Source organism: Bombina bombina, chromosome 8 (assembly GCF_027579735.1).
Source record: "Bombina bombina isolate aBomBom1 chromosome 8, aBomBom1.pri, whole genome shotgun sequence".
NCBI lineage: Eukaryota > Metazoa > Chordata > Amphibia > Anura > Bombinatoridae > Bombina > Bombina bombina.
The window spans coordinates 52,547,470-52,567,898 of NC_069506.1; the positions used below are offsets into that span (position 1 = coordinate 52,547,470).

Consider the following 20,429-nt stretch of genomic DNA (forward strand, 5'->3'; position numbering starts at 1 on the left):
GCCGAGGGAACATGGAAAAGTAGGAGAAACATTAGGGTATAAATGGTGCCAAAAGAATAAAATAAATAGGGGACCGCCCATAGACAAGAAAAAACAGGCGGGGCAGTGGACTCTCCCTATCCGGAAGGAAAGGAATTGATCAAGTAAGCATAAATTATGTTTTCCTTCCTAAGATAGGGAAAGTCCACGGCTTCATTCCTTACTGTTGGCAAAACTATACCCAAGCTCCAGAGGACACAATGAATAACGAGAGGGAACAAATAGGAAGAGGCGGATCCTAGTACAGAAATACAAAAAACAGAGAGGCGCATGTGTGTATCAATAGTAAAATGGTGTGGGATAATTGCAGATAAAAACCCCTGTGTTAGGGTACTCACATTTCCCAGTAGCACTCAGACAGTGCTATTAGGTGCAGGCAGGATATTTTTACAGCAACCCAGCTTACTTTTCTGTCGAGTGCAAACACTCCCAAATGTGAATGCCCAGTAAAGCAGGAGCTCAATTTAGGAATCACCAGAGCACACAGCTGCAGGGTTTCCAGCAGCTTATTACTTCCAGTGGAAGTGATTGGTAAAGGATAGGCGAGGCAGGTTCCAGTTAAAAAGGTTCAGCAACCAATTTATTATAAAAACCATAAAAGCTATTTAAAAACAGGAACCAAAGCTAGGTGGGGTGTAGTGACAGCCCCCCTAAAAAATGCTACGAGTTTCTCAGCGCTTCAAATGCTGTTTCATCAGGCATACAAAATAGGGCTATGATTAGCCTTTAAATACATGCTTTACTAAACCTTTACCAATCAGAATAAACAGAAAAAGCACCTGGGAACCACCCTCACACACAAGGGAGTGGTCTCTTCGAATGAACCCTTTGTTTGAAACACATATTCTCATCCAAAGTATAAAAATAGGTCTATCTATAGTGTGTGAAATATTTGTCTTAAAAGCTTCATTGTGATCAAATATATTTGTAAAATCTTGAAGGTGTGAATACAGTGATTCGCTACTAGGTAGTGTTACAAAAATGAAGTGTAAATATAAAGTAAGAGTTACTTTGTGTCATTGCTAAGAAAAGTTTGATCAACAGATTCAAAGGAAAAAATAAAATCAAATGAATTAAACTGACCTGACGCTCTAATGGTATCGGTATCCTCTCAGTGCATCATGTATTATATCATTTTTTATTCTTTGTGCAATGTTACAAGATGAAAGAAGTGCAATGTTTCACTTTTTGAATATCGTAATAATAATGTGCAATGTGAAAATAATATATGTGACAATCGTCATACTGTACTGATGGTAATCTACCTTTCAAATACATATAGAAGAATCTTCTTGCCGATTTTGAGATTCATTCGTGCTGTTTTTGTTGTTAAGTCTTTACGCTAAGAGACCCTGTTTACTTCCGGTCTCGTGTCTATGATGGGGGCGTGACTACAAGTGTAATGTAAAATACGAAAGCGTTGATAGCTACGCTAAATTCATAAAAAGATGGTAATATGAAGATCCCTAAATGGTGTAGAAATATTATACATAGTGAACAGGCGTGGTAATCAAATGTGGACATGTGATCCTAAATATAATTTTGATCTACAAAATATATCTGAATGTGTATAAATGATATATGATACCAACAATAAAACAACATTATAAAGCCCAACTGTACAATTAATATTGAATCAGAAAAAAAAAAAAAATTTAATGTGTACGCTAGTGTGGGTCCATATAAGGAATTAACCCCACAAATTCTAAACCCTCTTAAAGGGGTAGGTTGCTGGGATAGGGGTAATATATCCCTTTAAATGCAATATACTGAAAGTAAAAATAAATATAATTGATCATATCATAAAATGATACAAAGAAGGCCTGCTTCATAGTGTAATGATACCAATCTGAGTGATATCAAAAAAACAGAATTTATGCTTACCTGATAAATTTCTCTCTCTTGTGATGTATCGAGTACACTGATTCATCCATACTTATGGGATATTCTCCTTCCCTACAGGAAGTGGCAGAGCACCCACAGCAGAGCTGTCCATATAGCTCCTCCCTTAGCTCCACCCCCCAGTCATTCGACCGAAGGCTAGGAAGAAAAAGGAGAAACTATAGGGTGCAGTGGTGACTGAAGTTTTTTAAATAAAAATATACTACCTGTCTTAAATAGACAGGGCGGGCCATGGACTCGATACATCACAAGAGAAAGAAATTTATCAGTTAAGCATAAATTCTGTTTTCTCTTGTAAGATGTATCGAGTCCACGGATTCATCCATACTTATGGGATACCAATACCAAAGCTTTAGGATACTGATGAAGGGAGGGACAAGACAGGTACCTTAAACGGAAGGCACCACTGCTTGTAGAACCTCTCTCCCAAAAATAGCCTCTGAAGAAGCAAAAGTATCAAATTTGTAAAATTTGGAAAAAGTATGAAGCGAAGACCAAGTCTCCGCCTTACAAATCTGTTCAACAGAAGCCTCATTTTTAAAAGCCCATGTGGAAGCCACTGCATAGTAGAATGAGCAGTAATTCTTTCAGGAGGCTGCTGGCCAGAAGTCTCATAAGCCAAACGGATGAAGCTTTTCAGCCAAAAGGAAAGAGAGGTAGCCGTAGCCTTTTGACCTCTCCGTTTACCAGAATAAACAACAAACAATGAAGATGTTTGACCGAAATCTTTAGTTGCTTGTAAGTAGAACTTTAAAGCACGAACCACATCAAGATTGTGCAACAGACGTTCCTTCTTTGATGAAGGATTAGGACACGGAGAAGGAACAACAATCTCCTGATTGATATTCCTATTAGAAACAACCTTAGGAAGAAACCCAGGTTTGGAACGCAAAAAACCACCTTATCTGCATGGAAAACTAGGTAAGGTGAGTCACACTGTAAAGCAGATAACTCAGAAACTCTTCGAGCCGAAGAGATAGCTACTAAAAACAAAACTTTCCAAGATAGAAGCTTAATATCTATGGAATGCATAGGTTCAAACGGAACCCCTTGAAGAACTTTAAGAACCAAGTTTAGGCTCCATGGTGGAGCAACAGGTTTAAATACAGTCTTGATCCTGACCAAGGCCTGACTAAACTCTTGAACGTCTGGGACATCTGCCAGACGTTTGTGTAAAAGAATAGACAAAGCAGATATTTGTCCCTTTAAGGAACTAGCCGATAATCCCTTCTCCAATCCTTCTTGGAGAAAGGACAAAATTCTAGGAATCCTAATCTTACTCCATGAGTAACCCTTGGATTCACACCAAAGATATTTGCGCCAAATCTTATGATAGATTTTCCTGGTGACAGGCTTTCTAGCCTGAATCAGGGTATCAATGACCGACTCAGAGAAACCACGCTTTGATAGAATCAGGCGTTAAATCTCCAAACAGTCAGATGCAGAGAAATTAGATTTGGATGCTTGAACGGACCTTGGATTAGAAGGTCCTGCCTCATTGGCAGAGTCCAAGGTGGAACAGATGACATGTCCACCAGGTCTGCATACCAAGTCCTGCGTGGCCACGCAGGCGCTAACAGAATCACTGAAGCTCTCTCCTGCTTGATTCTGGCAACCAGACGTGGGAGGAGAGGAAACGGTGGAAATACATAAGCCAGATGAAGGACTAGGGCACTGCTAGAGCATCTATCAGTAACGCCTGGGGATCCCAGGACCTGGACCCGTAACGCGGAAGTTTGGCGTTCTGTCGGGACGCCATCAGATCCAATTCTGGTGTGCCCCATAGCTGAGTCAGCTGGGCAAATACCTCCGGATGGAGCTCCCACTCCCCCGGATGAAAAGTCTGACGACTTAGGAAATCCGCCTCCCAGTTCTCTACCCCTGGGATATGGATTGCTGAGAGATGGCAAGAGTGATCCTCCGCCCATCGGATAATTTTGGTTACCTCCATCATCGCTAGAGAACTCCATGTTCCTCCTTGATGATTGATATAGGCTACAGTCGTGATGTTGTCAGACTGAAATCTGATGAATTTGGCCGCAGCTAGCTGAGGCCACGCCTGAAGCGCATTGAATATCGCTCTCAGTACTAGAATGTTTATCGGGAGGAGAGATTCCTCCCGAGACCATAAGCCCTGTGCTTTAAGGGATTTCCAGACTGCACCCCAGCCTAGCAGGCTGGCATCTGTCGTTACTATGACCCACTCTGGCCTGTGGAAACATATTCCCTGAGACAGGTGGTCCTGAGACAACCACCAGAGAAGAGAATCTCTGGTCTCTTGGTCCAGATGCAGTTGAGGAGATAAATCTGCATAATCCCCATTCCACTGTTTGAGCATGCATAGTTGCAGTGGTCTGAGGTGTAGGCGGGCATAAGGAACTATGTCCATTGCCGCTACCATAAGTCCGATTACCTCCATACACTGAGCCACTGATGGCAGAGGAATGGAATGAAGAGCTCGGCAAGTGATTAAAAGTTTTGATTTTCTGACCTCCGTCAGAAATATTTTCATTTCTACCGAGTCTATCAGAGTCCCTAGGAAGGAAACTCTTGTGAGAGGGACGAGAGAACTCTTTTTATGTTCACCTTCCATCCGTGAGATCTCAGAAAAGCCAACACGATGTCCGTGTGAAACTTGATGACACATCAGCAGACCAGGACTTAAGCCATAACGCCCTGCGTGCTAAAATGGCAAAACCTGAATTCTTTGCCGCTAATTTAGCCATTTGGAAAGCGTCATCTGTAATGAAAGAATTAGCTAACTTAAGGGCCTTAATTCTATCCATAATATCCTCTAATGGGGTCTCCACCTGGAGAGCCTCAAACCAGAAAGCAGCTGCAGTATTTACAGGAACAATGCATGCAATAGGTTAGAGAAGAAAACCTTGATGAAAAAAAAATTCTTTAGGAGACCCTCTAATTTTTTATCCATATAATCTATGAAAGCACAACTGTCTTCGATAGGTATAGTTGTACGCTTAGCAATAGTAGAAATAGCTCCCTCCACCTTAGGAACAGTCTTGCTTCTGAGGTAAATAAACTGTGCAACTGAAAATAGGCCCCTCCCACCTCACTCGAAGTTATGGGGCCTAAAAAACACCACAGAGTGTTTCTTAAACTAGCTATTAGGGTTAATAACCCTTAAACAAGCCACAATTACCCCTTAAAAGTGCCTCAAAAAACGTTTTATTTGTAATTAAACCAAAACGTTTTTTCCTATCAGTGTCACCAGTAACTATGAGCCCTTTATGCAAGCTTGGATTCCTCTTTTACTGAATACAGCTTACCTTACCCTCATGGGGATATTGCCAGCCTTTTCTAGAAATAACACAGTCTGTCTAGAAAAAAATAGACTGAACATACCTTAATGCAGTTTAGCTTGCAAACTGTTCCCCCAACTGAAGTTTTCCTGTATTCTTCAGCTCTTGTGAGAACAGCAGTGGATCTTAGTTACAAAATGCTAAGATCATCATCCTCCTTGCAGAAATCTTCATCCCTTTTCTGCCAGAGAGTAAATAGTACACACCGGTACCATTTAAAATAACAAACTTTTGCTTGAGAAAATAAAAACTAACATTTTTGTCACCACACGCACTTTGCCCTTCCTAGCAGTTAAGCAGGCAGAGAGAATGACTGGGGGGTGGAGCTATATAGACAGCTCTGATGTGGGTGCTCTCTCTGCCACTTCCTGTAGGGAAGGAGAATATCCCACAAGTATGGATGAATCCATGGACTCGATACATCTTACAAGAGAAACTAAAAATGGTTCCGCCACGCATAGAAAACGTCATATGAGCCCCATAGGAATGGCGCCGAGTGTGAAAACGCTCTCTCCAAAATGTCTCCGTTAAAGATTCAATCAAAATTAGGAAGGTCTAAACCCAATGTTTATAAGGTCTTCCTCGAATAAACAGAGCTCTTGCTTAAATAGATTTTAAATTTAAGTAAGTCAGTTAAGCTTAAAACAAATGCCGAGCCCCCAATAGAGGGTTAACTCTTTCCTTTCTTGAAGGAAATTAACCCCTTAGTCTCCTCATCACATGCCATATAGTGCCTGCTCACTGCCATAAAATCCTTCTCTATGAAGGTTCTTGTGTCCAATAAGGAATCCTTAACCCCTTCAGTGCCAGCCTCCTAGCCCCAGAAGACAAAATGCACTTACCTGCAAATCCAGCTGTCTGGCAGGAGGACAGGACACACGGTATGAAAGGACGCCACTCCTTACAGAGACCTGTGGAAAAAAAGAAAGAACAGAGTAAACCTACTCTGGCTTTCTATACAAGGGCAGCAATATGTTAGGAAAACGCAGTGAGGCCCACCTCACAAGTTCCTAACTGCTTTAAAGCCACCACTACCCTACTGAAGAGATTAACGTTGACTACGGCTAGACCCAATTCTTGAACCAAGGGAAAGAACTGAGTAAACCTACTCCGGCTTTCTATACTAGATAAAATCTTGCTTGAAGCAAAAGAGATCCAATTTTCTTCAGATACTAAAACTTCACCTCCTCCATGCACCAAGGCAAAGAGAATGACTGGGGATTGTGGGAAGGGAAGTAACACTCAACAGCTTTGCTGTGATGCTCTTTGCCTCCGCCTGCTGGCTAGGAGTGATATTCCCAACAGTAATTGAGGACGTTGTGGACTCACCATATCTTAGGAAAGAAAAGTATATAAATATAACTATGTTGGTTATGCAAAACTAGGGAATGGGTAATAACATAATTTATGCTTACCTGATAAATTCCTTTCTTCTGTAGTGTGATCAGTCCACGGGTCATCATTACTTCTGGGATATTACTCCTCCCCAACAGGAAGTGCAAGAGGATTCACCCAGCAGAGCTGCATATAGCTCCTCCCCTCTACGTCACTCCCAGTCATTCGACCAAGGACCAACGAGAAAGGAAAAGCCAAGGGTGAAGTGGTGACTGGAGTATAAATTAAAAAATATTTACCTGCCTTAAAAACAGGGCGGGCCGTGGACTGATCACACTACAGAAGAAAGGAATTTATCAGGTAAGCATAAATTATGTTTTCTTCTGTTAAGTGTGATCAGTCCACGGGTCATCATTACTTCTGGGATACCAATACCAAAGCAAAAGTACACGGATGACGGGAGGGATAGGCAGGCTCTTTATACAGAAGGAACCACTGCCTGAAGAACCTTTCTCCCAAAAATAGCCTCCGATGAAGCAAAAGTGTCAAATTTGTAAAATTTGGAAAAAGTATGAAGCGAAGACCAAGTTGCAGCCTTGCAAATCTGTTCAACAGAGGCCTCATTCTTGAAGGCCCAAGTGGAAGCCACAGCTCTAGTAGAATGAGCTGTAATTCTTTCAGGAGGCTGCTGTCCAGCAGTCTCATAAGCTAAACGAATTATGCTACGAAGCCAAAAAGAAAGAGAGGTAGCGGAAGCTTTTTGACCTCTCCTCTGCCCAGAGTAAATGACAAACAGAGAAGACGTTTGTCGAAATTCCTTAGTTGCCTGTAAGTAAAATTTTAGAGCACGGACTACATCCAGGTTGTGCAGTAGACGTTCCTTCTTTGAAGAAGGATTTGGGCATAAAGAAGGAACAACAATCTCTTGATTGATATTCCTGTTAGTAACTACCTTAGGTAAGAACCCAGGTTTAGTACGCAGAACTACCTTATCCGAATGAAAAATCAAATAAGGAGAATCACAATGTAAGGCTGATAATTCAGAGACTCTTCGAGCCGAGGAAATAGCCATTAAAAATAGAACTTTCCAAGATAACAACTTTATATCAATGGAATGAAGGGGTTCAAACGGAACGCCCTGAAAAACATTAAGAACAAGGTTTAAACTCCATGGTGGAGCAACAGTTTTAAACACAGGCTTAATCCTGGTCAAAGCCTGACAAAAAGCCTGGACGTCAGGAACTTCTGACAGACGTTTGTGTAACAGAATGGACAGAGCTGAGATCTGTCCCTTTAATGAACTAGCAGATAAACCCTTTTCTAAACCTTCTTGTAGAAAAGACAATATCCTAGGAATCCTAACCTTACTCCAAGAGTAACCTTTGGATTCACACCAATATAGGTATTTACGCCATATCTTATGGTAAATCTTTCTGGTAACAGGTTTCCTAGCCTGTATTAAGGTATCAATAACTGACTCAGAAAACCCACGTCTTGATAAAATCAAGCGTTCAATTTCCAAGCAGTCAGCTTCAGAGAAGTTAGATTTTGATGTTTGAAGGGACCCTGTATCAGAAGGTCCTGTTTCAGAGGTAGAGACCAAGGTGGACAGGATGACATGTCCACCAGGTCTGCATACCAAGTCCTGCGTGGCCACGCAGGTGCTATTAGAATCACTGATGCTCTCTCTTGTTTGATTCTGGCAATCAATCGCGGAAGCAACGGGAAGGGTGGAAACACGTAAGCCATCCTGAAGTCCCAAGGTGCTGTCAGAGCATCTATCAGGACTGCTCCTGGATCCCTGGATCTGGACCCGTAACGAGGAAGCTTGGCGTTCTGTCGAGACGCCATGAGATCTCTCTCTGGTTTGCCCCAACGTCGAAGTATTTGGGCAAAGACCTCCGGATGAAGTTCCCACTCCCCCGGATGAAAAGTCTGACGACTTAAGAAATCCGCCTCCCAGTTCTCCACTCCCGGGATGTGGATTGCTGACAGGTGGCAAGAGTGAGACTCTGCCCAGAGAATTATCTTGATACTTCCATCATAGCTAGGGAGCTTCTTGTCCCTCCCTGATGGTTGATGTAAGCTACAGTCGTGATGTTGTCCGACTGAAACCTGATGAACCCCCGAGTTGTCAACTGGGGCCAAGCCAGGAGGGCATTGAGAACTGCTCTCAATTCCAGAATGTTTATTGGCAGGAGACTCTCCTCCTGACTCCATTGTCCCTGAGCCTTCAGAGAATTCCAGACGGCACCCCCAACCTAGAAGGCTGGCGTCTGTTGTTACAATTGTCCAGTCTGGTCTGCTGAATGGCATCCCCCTGGACAGATGTGGCCGAGAAAGCCACCATAGAAGAGAATTTCTGGTCTCTTGATCCAGATTCAGAGAAGGGGATAAGTCTGAGTAATCCCCATTCCACTGACTTAGCATGCACAGTTGCAGTGGTCTGAGGTGTAAGCGTGCAAAGGGTACTATGTCCATTGCCGCTACCATTAAGCCGATTCCCTCCATGCATTGAGCCACTGACGGGTGTTGAATGGAATGAAGGGTGCGGCAAGCACTTTGAAGTCTTGTTAGCCTGTCCTCTGTCAGGTAAATCTTCATTTCTACAGAATCTATAAGAGTCCCCAGGAAGGGAACTCTTGTGAGTGGAACGAGTGAACTTTTCTTTTCGTTCACCTTCCATCCATGTGAACTTAGAAATGCCAGCACTAACTCTGTATGAGACTTGGCAGTTTGAAAGCTTGAAGCTTGTATCAGAATGTCGTCTAGGTATGGAGCTACCGAGATTCCCCGCGGTCTTAGTACCGCCAGAAGAGCACCCAGAACCTTTGTGAAGATTCTTGGAGCTGTAGCCAATCCGAATGGAAGAGCCACAAACTGGTAATGCCTGTCTAGGAAGGCAAACCTTAGGTACCGATAATGATCTTTGTGAATCGGTATGTGAAGGTAAGTATCTTTTAAATCTACAGTGGTCATGTACTGACCCTCTTGGATCATAGGTAAAATTGTCCGAATAGTCTCCATCTTGAACGATGGAACTCTTAGGAATTTGTTTAGGATCTTTAAGTCCAGGATTGGTCTGAAAGTTCCCTCTTTTTTGGGAACCACAAACAGATTTGAGTAAAACCCCTGTCCCTGTTCCGATCGTGGAACTGGATGGATTACTCCCATTAACAAGAGCTCTTGTACGCAGCGTAGAAACGCCTCTTTCTTTGTCTGGATTGTTGACAATCTTGACAGATGAAATCTCTCTCTTGGAGGAGAGTATTTGAAGTCCAGAAGGTATCCCTGAGATATTATCTCTAGCGCCCAGGGATCCTGAACATCTCTTGCCCAAGCCTGGGCGAAGAGAGAAAGTCTGCCCCCCACTAGATCCGATCCCGGATCGGGGGCCCTCAATTCATGCTGTTTTAGGGGCAGCAGCAGGTTTCCTAGTCTGCTTGCCCTTGTTCCAGGACTGGTTAGGTTTCCAGCCTTGTCTGTAGCGAGCAACAGCTCCTTCCTGTTTTGGTGCATAGGAAGTTGATGCTGCTCCAGCTTTGAAATTACGAAAGGAACGAAAATTAGACTGTCTAGTCTTGGCTTTGGCTTTGTCCTGAGGCAGGGCATGGCCTTTACCTCCTGTAATGTCAGCGATAATCTCTTTCAACCAGGGCCCGAATAAGGTCTGCCCTTTGAAAGGTATATTAAGCAATTTAGACTTAGAAGTAACATCAGCTGACCAGGATTTTAGCCACAGCGCCCTGCGTGCCTGAATGGCGAATCCTGAATTCTTCGCCGTAAGTTTAGTAAGATGTACTACGGCCTCCGAAATGAATGAATTAGCTAGTTTAAGGACTCTAAGCCTGTCCGTAATGTCGTCCAGAGTAGCTGAACCAATGTTCTCTTCCAGAGACTCAATCCAGAATGCCGCTGCAGCCGTGATCGGCGCAATGCATGCAAGGGGTTGCAATATAAAACCTTGTTGAACAAACATTTTCTTAAGGTAACCCTCTAACTTTTTATCCATTGGATCTGAAAAAGCACAGCTATCCTCCACCGGGATAGTGGTACGCTTAGCTAAGGTAGAAACTGCTCCCTCCACCTTAGGGACCGTTTGCCATAAGTCCCTTGTGGTGGCGTCTATTGGAAACATTTTTTCTAAATATCGGAGGGGGTGAGAACGGCACACCGGGTCTATCCCACTCCTTAGTAACAATTTCAGTAAGTCTCTTAGGTATAGGAAAAACCTCAGTACTCGTCGGTACCGCAAAATATTTATCCAACCTACACATTTTCTCTGGTATTGCAACTGTGTTACAATCATTCAGAGCCGCTAACACCTCCCCTAGTAATACACGGAGGTTTTCCAGTTTAAATTTAAAATTTGAAATATCTGAATCCAGTCTGTTTGGATCAGAACCGTCACCCACAGAATGAAGTTCTCCGTCCTCATGTTCTGCCACCTGTGACGCAGTGTCTGACATGGCCCTAATATTATCAGCGCACTCTGTTCTCACCCCAGAGTGATCACGCTTACCTCTTAGTTCTGGTAATTTAGCCAAAACCTCAGTCATAACAGTAGCCATATCCTGTAATGTGATTTGTAATGGCCGCCCAGATGTACTCGGCGCTACAATATCACGCACCTCCCTCTGAGCGGGAGATGTAGGTACTGACACGTGAGGCGAGTTAGTCGGCATAACTCTCCCCTCGTTGTTTGGTGAAATTTGTTCAATTTGTACAGATTGACTTTTATTTAAAGTAGCATCAATACAGTTAGTACATAAATTTCTATTGGGCTCCACTTTGGCATTGCAACAAATGACACAGGTATCATCCTCTGAATCAGACATGTTTAACACACTAGCAAATAAACTTGCAACTTGGAAATACAATTCAATTAGAATAATATTAAAACGTACTGTGCCTTTAAGAAGCACAGAAGATCTATGACAGTTGAAAATTAATAAATTGAAACAGTTATAGCCTCAATCCTTGTAAACAACACAACTTTAGCAAAGGTTTAATCCCATTAGCAAAGATAACAAATTCTGAAAGCAGGAAACAAATTACAGAATAAACGTTTTTTTATCTCAGTCAAACTATAATTCTCACAGCTCTGCTGAGAGAAATTACCTCCCTCAAAATAAGTTTTGAAGACCCCTGAGCTCTGTAGAGATGAACCGGATCATGCAGGGAATACAATGAGTTGCTGACTGAAATATTTGATGCAGTAAAAGCGCCAAAAAAACGGCCCCTCCCCCTCACACACAGCAGTGAGGGAGAACAGAAACTGTCAGAAAAACAGATTAAGCAACTGCCAAGTGGAAAAATAGTGCCCAAACATTTATTCACTCAGTACCTCAGTAAATGAAAACGATTTTACATTCCAGCAAAAACGTTAAACATAATCTCTAGTTATTAAACAGATTTATGTATTTCTTACAGTGTAATTCTAGTGAAGTACCATTCCCCAGAATACTGAAGTGTAAAGTATACATACATGACATTATATCGGTATGGCAGGATTTTCTCATCAATTCCATTGTCAGAAAATAAAAACTGCTACATACCTCTATGCAGATTCATCTGCCCGCTGTCCCCTGATCTGAAGTTTACCTCTCCTCAGATGGCCGAGAAACAGCAATATGATCTTAACTACTCCGGCTAAAATCATAACAAAAACTCTGGTAGATTCTTCTTCAAACTCTGCCAGAGAGAGATAATAACACACTCCGGTGCTATTTTAAAATAACAAACTTTTGATTGAAGATATAAAACTAAGTATAATCACCATAGTCCTCTCACACATCCTATCTAGTCGTTGGGTGCAAGAGAATGACTGGGAGTGACGTAGAGGGGAGGAGCTATATGCAGCTCTGCTGGGTGAATCCTCTTGCACTTCCTGTTGGGGAGGAGTAATATCCCAGAAGTAATGATGACCCGTGGACTGATCACACTTAACAGAAGAAAAAGGGATTATCTTTCTTTTTAAACAATTCTGGAGTAGACTTGTCCTTTAAGTAACATTTGGATCATCATAATTTTGATAACATCTGCAACATTCAAATGGGCAGAATAGTCTATGTGATGATTAGAATGCACAGCTAAATTCTATTTTAAAACATTTAATTATGCTAAATCTGTACTTACCTGGCATGCTCTTGACTTTTACTTCCTTTAATAGGAAACTAAAATGTATTAATTGTTTAAAATGTTATATTGTTTATACAATAAAAATAACACTACCACAAAGAATTGTCATGATTAACACGACAGCAACAAAAAATAAAAACAAACAAAAATACAAAGAACAGTAGAATGTGTACACTGTGCAGAGTAGATTGACATAATAATATGCTAAAATCCATTCAAGCTTTCAGATTCCTAAGTACACATTCTTCAAGATTACACAACTGCACCAAACATGTAAATTAAGGTGTGATATAAATTACTGCCACAAACCATGTTCAGTTCTGTTTGTACTTTATGATAATTTGTTGGGCTAAATGCCTGCCTGTTAAATACATGTGATTCTTTCAGGAACATTGTAAGAGTAATCACTAAGATAACCACGTGTGCTGTACAACTGCTAAAACGGTCTCATCCTCTAAGTGTACTTTGTTGTTTTGTTACCTTTATTTAATATAATAGGATCATAATCAGCGCTGCGGAATCTGTTGGCGCTTTATAAATAAATTAATAATAATAATAATAATAATAATAATAATAATAATAATAATAATAATAATAATAATAATAATAATAATAATAATAATAATAGTCCGCAGACCACGACTTTAGCCACAGAGCCCTGCGGGCCAGTACGGAAAAACCTGATACCTTAGCATTCAGGCGAATAATTTGCATATTGGCATAACAAAAGAATTAGCGACCCTCAAGGCCTTAATTCTATCCTGTATCTCGTCGAGGGGAGTCTCCCTCTCGACCATGTCCAACAGAGACTCGCACCAATATGTCGCAGCTCCCGCCGCTGTCGGCTGAAAAACAAACCCTGTGTGTTGAAACATTTTTCTTAACATGTTTTCTAACTTTTTATCCATGGGCTCTTTAAACTACGAACTATCCTCAAGAGGAATTGCCGTCCGCTTTGCGAGCGTAAAGATACCACCATCCACCTTAGGGACAGTCCCCCATAGCTCGAGCTGAGAATCTGGGAAAGGGAACAGCTTCTTAAAAGAAGGGGAAAAAGAAGAACCTAATTTCTCCCATTCATTCTTAATAATGTTAGCCATCTTAACAGGAACCGGGAAGGTCTGAGGCACCACCCTGTCCTCATATACTTTATCAAGCTTAGGAATCAAAAGTTCCTCCTGTAGTTTAGGTTCCGGAACCTTGAAAGTAGCAAGCACTTGCTTCAGCAAAAAGGTCAAATGTTCCATCCTAAACCTAAACTCAGGCTTCTCCGCAGTCGGAGCATTAGATGACAGATTCCGACCCAGAAGGAACTTCCTCTGAAGAGTCAGAGTCGTCCTCGTCAGCGGATAACCTTTCTGAAATATCCATTGGAGTATATGACCCCTGGGTCGGATCGCCAAATTTTACCTTACGCTTGCGTTTAGATGAACATGTTAAGGCACTAATCACCTTAGACACCGCCGTTTGCAGTTGATCTGCAAAATCTGGCGGCCAACAGATCTCTCCTGTAGGAGAAATGGTCGTGCCCTGGGTCGCTGCATGTGTAATCTGAGATGAATGTAGGGAACGCACCTCACGGGACGGGGAGCCCTCAGAGGTGGACAGCTCAGTAGTACTAGACATCCTAATCTTTCTAGACGTCTTAACTTTATCAAGGCACATGGAAAATAGTTGAGCAGGCGGATCTATCAGAACCTCCTTGCAATAAACACAAGTATGAGACTTTGTTAAAGAGGGAGTACCCTCTAACACGTCAGAGTCCTCCATAGCTTGTGCCTTTATTACGGACTAGAGATAGATAAATATAAATATATATATAAAAATGGCACCTTTATAACCTCCAATGGCCGGGGCACTCACCTCCTCCTATGACCCGGACCCCAGAAACCGTCTCCTGCAACAGCCAGTCAAGCAGAGGAAGTTGAATAGGCGACACCCAGTCAGAAGGAATGCCTCACAGGACTGCCAGTGCACTAGGGAGAAAAACGTGCCAAATTGGCAGTGCAAATACTCCCGAAAATGAAACTAAAAGTCCACCCATTGCCAGAGCCTCATCACACATCGCAGCAATGACACAATAAACAATATTATGTACAGAACCCCCTCATTCAATAATCCCCCTACCAAGAATATTAACCCTTGATTCTATAAAGATAAAAAGGTATCACAATGTGACCCTGTCTTCAGCATTATCATGTGTATCAAAAAAATATGAAACGATCTTACCAGAATCTATGCCGTGGAAAAGGAACACAGCCTCTCAAGTGTGACAGTGTATTAGCATCACTCCTGACATGGACTTGAGCGTAGAAAGTAGGCAGCGAAACTCGTCAATGCCGATTGCTTATTGGAGCTGTTAAAATGAGTAGGGATGGTTTCTCAGAAAGACTCTCCTTGCATCTCCGAACTCTAACTTTTACCCAAGCTCTCACTGAGAGGCTGACAGGACTACTTAAAACTCCAGTCCCATTCCGAAGAGTACTACCCTCCATAAGAGACTACTCTGAATCTTCCGACACTTCTCTGCCAACCTCCTGTGACGAAAGGCAAAGCATGACTGGGGAATGAGGGAAGTGGGGGAGGTATTTATGTTTAAATATTTTTTATTTCTATTATAATAAAAAAATCTTGATCATGTACAATACAGTAAGAATTTAGGAATAGGTTTGATAACAATAACAGGTAACAGACCCAACATGCCTGGTATATCCCCAGTCCTTCCCCTATGTCTAAATACACTTCATATTTCCAGGGGGCACATTGTTGAGGGTATAGGATCCTACAAACTAAATCAAATCTCACAATCTTTGTATCAGTTGTCTGTATCTGGAAACACTGTTACATATGTATCTTTTTCGTGAACCTCTTAATACAGTAAAGAAAAAGGGGTAAAGCAATAAAACTAGTATTTACCAAAGGGTTCTGAAAATGATCAATTAATCCCGGCCCTAGAAAGAGCAGGGGGGGGGGGGGAGGGAAGGAAAAGGGGGGGGGGGGTTTAGACATTATCCCCACTCCAAGAGGACCTCCGAGATTCTCGGGGATTGTCTCTCTTCAATACTCAAAGCTTGTGTTGGGCCACACTTTCCCTTCTGGGGGTGGACGAGTTACTGATCCAGTAGGTGGGTGAGGTATTTAAAGGGACAGTACACTGTAAAATTGTTTTTCCATTAATGTATTTTAAATGACTTGTTATACCAACTGCAGAGTATAAAATATTTGAGAAATTCCATTTTCATGCTTATTTGTGTATATGAAGTAGCCGATTTTGTGCTTTGAAACCACAGCCTATTACAATGGGTTGAACTTAAAGGTGATATCTGATCTCATTATGTTCTAAGTTTGTGTAAACAGACTTGCTTCCTTATCTTTTATTTGGCTGGAACACCAAAGCTCAATACATAGAGAGAACAATGGAAAATGATAATTTTATTACTTAACTATCCTGCATCCCACTGAGAGTGTAATCTATTCTGCTGGCTGTGTATACTTAGGCTAGTCAATAGCCTATACTCCAGTATTAATTTTTTTCAGTGTAGGTGGCGATACCACAGGCTAAATCAGCTATTTCAAATGCTGAAATATGAGTAAAGGAGCTACTTGTAACCAATGTAATACACTCTAGCAGGTTAAAAGGATCATTGGAAATAATTTGAAGGGGCAAAATTTTTGGGGTGAACTGTCCCTTTAAGCCTATGGCTGGGGTGTCTTTGCCTCCCCCTGGTGGTAAGGTTCTTAATTCCCACAAGTAATGAATGAAGCCGTGGACTCTTCTCCCCTTTAGATGGAAACAATTCCACTGCTCAAAAGTTCAGTGTTGGCATGCTTTACAGCTGACGCTTGGCATTGCTCATATTTATGTGAGGCTTGCTGCTCGTCCATAAGAAGCCCCCCAATGCACAGTTCTTGAACTAATGTTGCTTCCAGGAGCAGTTGGAACTCTGTTGTAAATGATGCAACAGATTATATCCGATTTTTTTACATGCTCCAGCACTCAGCAGCCCTGCGAGTTTGCATTGTCTATCAGTTTGTGGCTGGGATGTTATTGTGCAGTGCAACAATAGCAGTTACAGTTGACTTGTACAGAGCTAGAGGGGCAGCAATTTTTTTTTTTTTTTTAAAAACTGTCATGTGGTAAAGGTAGCATCCTATGACAATGCCACTTTAAAGTCACTGAGCTCTTTAGTATGACCAACTGTACAGTCAATGCTCGTCTATGGAGATTTCATGGCTATGTGTTGGATTTAATACACAGGTTTTTTTTATATACGTTTAGCCATATAGTCTGTTTATGGGATTTGAACATACACAAACTTACAAGGAGATTCCCAGCTTGTTTCAAATATTCAGTGTTCTGTGGGGGGTTTAGAGAGATATTTTATTTTCCAGGAGAGAAGGGGGTCACAAAACCTCAGATATATTCTTCACTTTAAACATCTTCCTTTTCAGTGCTTTCACACCCAAAATGACGGTGTTAAAAGGGACATGAAACCCAAATATTTGCTCTTTCGTGATTCAGATAGAGCATGCAATTTTAAACAACTTTCAAATTTAATTCTATTATCACATTTTTTTTGTTCTTGTGGCATATTTTGTTAAAAATCAGGGACTTAAGCTCAGGAGGGTACATGTCTGGAGAACTATAGGGCAGCAGTTTTGCAAGAGCACTATATGGCAGCACTATTTCCTGCCATGTAGTGCTCCAGACGCCTACCTAGGTATCTCTATAAACAAAGAATATTATGGGAATAAAGCCAATTACATAATAGAAGTAAATTTGAAACTTTTTTTAAATTGTATGCACTGTCTGAATCACACAAAAAATAGTTTGGGTTTCATATCCATTTAAACACTGCATTGCAAAAGAAATGTTTAAAAAAACTGTTTATATACTGATATAAGAGTTTAATGTTACTCTAATTTAGTGCTACAGAACCAAGAAATGTTGCATATTTAGATTTGCTATATATATTAAACATGTTTACGATTTGCCAAGCACTATATTAAACTTGTCCAGAAAGTTTTCAATAACTACATATAATTGGTAGATCAGGTTGTCAAATTAACAGTTCTACAAAATTTAATCTGCACCTAATCATGATTAAAAAGTCTTTTAAATAACATCTTACTGCCAACTCACATAATTCAGGCCATTTCAAGCTCATAAGTGGCATAGAAATTATATATAGTATGACAGTATCTGGGCTTCACTGACTGGTACATTTATTGATGGAAGGCACTAGGTGGTTTTTAAACTCTGTATGAATTATAACCTAGAATAGCTATTTCAGTGAGACTTGTACAATAAAACCCACTCATCATTCGGATTAGAAATTTGCCAAGAAGGTTTTGCAATACTATATAGGCAGCACAAAAAATAAAAAGATAAGAAAGGCATAATAGGTATTAAAGATACAAGGCATAGGCCAAAGTCACAGAGAACAAATTAGTCAACTGTTGAAAAATAAAAAGGCTAAAGTGCACCCTCTAGAGCCCAAAAATACTAACACAATGAAACAAACACAACACTAAAATGAGTTTACGCATTTATTTTCTCAAATTTTCTCAAGGCAGTGAATATTATAATTGAGAAAAAATGGTAAGCAGTTTAAATATATGTTCTTTTGTATATCTACTACACAGATTTTAAAAGAAATTTAACACAATGTAACAGATGGCTTTAATATTTCTGACTGCTTTAAAAGAACACCTTGGTAACACACATCTGTGTTGGCTTACATAAAAGCCTTGATATAACAAATACAATACTATTTTGTTTGTAAAGGTGATTTTTTATTATTATTTTGTCTGTAAAAGTTCACTGCTGAACGGTTTTGTTATTTAGATTAAAGGGAACTTGTACTAAAAAAAAAAAGATGTTATAACATGCATACGAATGGGAATAAAAGATGTTAAAGTTTAAATCTAAACTGAAACAGAAAATGCATGTATGTACACAAATGATAACAGGTATATACAGAGCCCCAGAGTGAGACAAGGTTTTTTTTTTTTTTTTTTAAATTATGCGCACGATTTAGATCAATCATGCGCATGAACCCCATAAATGTCACACAAGATTTTTTTTTAAAAAATAGTATGCACATTTTGCTAAAAATTGCATGCTAATTTATGAGTTGTATGCATTTTGCTCATTAATATGGGTATTGTGTCCCTTTAAACTTTCAGAAAGAGCATAGAATGTTTAACAATTCAACTTACTTCTTTTATCAAACATATCACATTATATTGATATTCTTTGTTGAATAGCATTTCAATTTGACAAACTAATATCTGAAGAATACATTTTGAACTTAACTAGTTCTGAGAACTATATGGCAGCAAAGCTTGTAACAATGTTTAAAAATAGTATATATTTATTTTTGAGCACTGCAGTGCTTACAAACAGAAACATCGCTGCCAAATATAGGATGAGGAACGCTCAGTAGAGCTGCAACAACTAATCGATATAAACTATTATGGAAATAGTTGTCAACGAATCTCATAATCGATTAGTCGATTTGCAGTTAGTTGGTCTGTGCCCAGCACCAACTGTTTCACTCCAATGAGCTCCTGCACATGGTATTGTGTTTTATGGTTAACCCCTTAGCCTAAAGAACATTTACTTTTCACTTTCTCAGGACAGTATAAGTTTACAACTACTCCTGGCTTATGTGCAACCCAGAAATAATAGGCGTCATCATTTGAATTGTTTATATTACATCAGGTGATTTGGGACTATGCGTTGCTTTATATAGTGCCAAGCTTGTTATTTATACCTAGCCCTAGATTAATAGGATTTGTTATTTGAATTGATGTGCACAATTATTAGTGGATTGCTTGCTATTACTGATTATATGCACTGTATAGATAAATGTGTAAGACTTTGTCCTGTTATTGATATGTAGTCCTTAGAGCTTTTGACTTTTTTTTATATTTTTAATTAATTGTAATATGTACCAAATTCAACCTTTATAAATGTTTATCTGTTATTTTAAGTGTTGGTTATTTTCCATTGCATATACATATTCAAGATATTTTTATGTTATAATGAAGTCCAGCCTTACTTTAAGAGACCCCTTGCATTGGTGGAGAGTTAACAGATAAATATCTCACCTTGGTGGTATTGGCAAAAACCCTACTTAAGCATCTCAGGCACCTCAACACCATCTGAAAGCCTCATCTCTGCTGCAGGCAAAATAGCATGTGGTCAAATTGTCATTTTTGCATTTAAATGCAAAGTTACTGAGAGAGTGAATAACAGAATGTAATAAAAAGTGATAATCTACCTCTTTCTAGTTCTACCTCTTTTGAAAAACAGTTTGTGGTTGTTTTTTTTTTTTTTTTGCTCGATTATAAAAATGTGTTCTGCTTCTGTTTAAAAGTTGGAGAGTTGTGTTAATGTAAAGTTTTAGTCTGAAGTTTATATTTATAACACTCAGTATGTGGATTTTATTTTAAATATAGGATTTTTAAAAATCAGATTAGTCGATTAATTGAAAAAAAATAATCGGCCGATTAAATAGATTATGAAAATAATCGTTAGTTGCAGCCAGAGTCATGTGTCTTGAGCACTATCTAGGCAAGAAATCAAATTTAGTTCTGAAGAGACTGATAAGAGAAACACTAGCTTTCAAGGCAGAAGCTGAATGTCTAAAGAATGCAAAGACAGCAAAACTTGCAAATTTCTTA

The 20,429-nt window shown here is 40.1% G+C and overlaps 1 protein-coding gene across 1 annotated transcript in view; it reads right to left on the reverse strand.

Annotated features, from left to right (window-relative positions):
- VAMP3 (vesicle associated membrane protein 3) overlaps window positions 1-20,429 on the reverse strand; it is an 80,684-nt gene that overhangs the window by 46,059 nt on the left and 14,196 nt on the right. The gene's annotated exons all lie outside the window — the stretch shown is intronic.